A 2,553-nucleotide genomic window follows, 5' to 3' on the forward strand; every position below is an offset into this window, starting at 1 on the left:
CCTCAGCTGTATTTATGAGCCCTTAGATAACGGGAGGGGAGCACGGTAATTGGGTCAAGGCCGACCGCAGGGAGGAGAGCAACCCGTTACCAAACAGGAATAGATTGGGAGGGAGGGAGCCGCCGGGATTTAATACGCTCTGCCTACAAACAGGTCAGCACCTGCCCTTCGGTATAGGTCTGCAGCGGGGTCCTGTCCCTTCGCGTGTTGATGACGGAACAACCCTCATTCGACGGGGAAGGTCATCCGCAGCTTTTGCGCGTGTGCGAGACAATGGCTGGTGACATCATGCCAAATCTTCCGCTGTAATCCCCTGTTAATATTCCGGAGAGCGAGAGGCTCTTGATCACCGTACAACCACCTCGCCGACCCCAACGACCTCTGCGGACTGCTCTCTTCGGTCAAGCCCAGTCAGGTCACAGGCCCTTGACCTGACCACCAGCGGTCCCGGCTGCCCGTCGGGGACGCGCCAGCTGGCGTGCCCGTCACAGGCGCGTGTTTACCCCCCGGCCGCATGGCTTGTCCGCGCGCGGGCCAGCGTCCAGCGGCGCCGGAGGTCGCCGAACCCTGCGAAATCCTGGACCCGGTATTGGATTGCCGAGGCCGCCGGCGCGGTCACGGTTCGACCGGCTGCTGGCCTCCCGCGCCCGAAGGTCGCGGTCACGTGGGTGTCGGGCGGCGGCGCGTCACGGCCGAGCAGGTGCGCCGTCTGGCGGCGAGCCAACGATCTGGTCCCCTCCCCTCCCCCACCCCCTCGCATCACCCCCCGGCCGGCACCTGGGCGGGGGTCATCTGCACCGCAATGTGGTGAAGGATGACAGGGGGTTGACGACCGTACGCACTCGGGAACTGTGCGCCTCTTGGACTTTTGAGCCATCGCGTCAGGCGCCACAGTGACGAAGACATCTGTTATTTTGTGGTGCAACTCATTCTGACGCGCGCGTGAACGCGAGCGTGTGCCGACATCTCAACCGACTTGGCGGGGCGCACAGCCGTTATGGCGACGAACGCGACAAGCGCGACGGCGTCGTGGCCGCGTCGCACTGCATCCCACTCTCGTCGCCCTGGCAGCCAATGCGCCACGGCTTGGCCTCGTCGCTGCGTCACGCACGCGGTGTGGTAGGCGCTTGCGCAACCCCTCCCCCCTCCTCCGCCATCGGCCCTGCATCTGCGTACGTGTCCGCCCCCATCGGCAACCATACCCCGGGAGAGGGGGTGGGGAGGAGCGTCACGGCCGCCATCGATGGTCAGGTCCGACGCCCGCTTCCGGGTTGACAGCGCCTGGGCAGGCGCCGCGGGGTTCCGCCCGCGCCCCGCTCGCGCCCGTAAAATGTCCCGCCGGCCGACCCTGGGACGAGACATGTGCGTCATTCGGCGCGCCGCTCAAGGTCAGCGCCGGCCGGCAGGGTTCAACGACACGGCGAGGCGCGCGGAGCAGACAAAAGCGCGCGCCGGGCCGTTACCACGCGCCGCCGGAGGCCCGCGGCGCGCGGAACTCGTCCGTCCCCGGTGCATGTAAACAAACACCCTCCCCCCGCCGGCGACGGCAAACAACACCCCCGGAGGGCCCCGCGCGGCCCGCCCGAAGGGCAAGGTCATCCCGGCTGGCGCCCGGCCGGCCAGTTGTGCGCCTTTGCCCTACGGCGAAGTCGGCGCCCGACTCCCGCCGCGCCTTTGTGCCGGCTGCCAGCTCGCGCGCGGCAGTTGCCGCCAGGCTGGGCTTGTGTGGAGCGCAAGTGGAGCGCGCGCTTCGCGGCGCGCCCCGGCGGTCGCTGACCCGCGCCGCGCGAGCGATACGGAGGTAGGTCGCTGCCGCGATGCGGGCTTGGAGGGTGGCGGCGAGATATTGTGCCTGGTGTGCTCTCCCTGAGCGCTGCGGCCAAAAGCCCGCGGTCGACACCGCACCACGCGCGCGGCATGGTCGTGAACGTGCTTGCCTGCTAAACCTTTTGTGCGATTTGCGATGTCCGTGTGTTGCTAAGCTTATTCGCCGGTTCGCGATGACATCACACCTACGAAATGGCGCAGTCGTCAATGCCACGGTTCGCTCGTTCACGTGCAGCCACTGCCTGCCCCCTGCTGCATGGCCGAGCCGCCGCGTACTTTCCCGCAGGCGGCCATGTCCGTCCGCCTTGTATGTAGGTCAGGCGGCGACGGACGCCTGCCGCCTATAATCCGAGCTCCCACAAAAATACCTGCCAGAAGGTCGCCACGGCGGCCGTCGCGTGAGTCGTCCGAAACCGCGCGACGCGGAGCCCCCCTGCAGCATGTTGCAGGGCCGCTGTTGGCGGCGGCGGGGTTCAAGGTTCGCTCCCCCACGCCCGCAAGCCACCATGTGCGCGGAAACTCCAGCTCATTCATCACAGTCGGCGTATGCTCTGATTGGCCCCGGTGCTCGGCTGTACGTCACCTTGGCTTGTAAAGGGCCATTTCAGGGAAACGTAGCGCTGGCTCGATGTATTGAAGATATGGTCGTCATGGCTTGGCAACACGCCAACGACGATCGCTCTAGGCATCGGCGCTTGTCACGTAAAACGCCAGATTTTGGCCACG

Source organism: Pollicipes pollicipes, unplaced genomic scaffold, assembly GCF_011947565.3.
Source record: "Pollicipes pollicipes isolate AB1234 unplaced genomic scaffold, Ppol_2.1 Scaffold_4881;HRSCAF=5763_pilon_pilon_pilon, whole genome shotgun sequence".
Taxonomy (NCBI): Eukaryota; Metazoa; Arthropoda; class Thecostraca; order Pollicipedomorpha; family Pollicipedidae; genus Pollicipes; species Pollicipes pollicipes.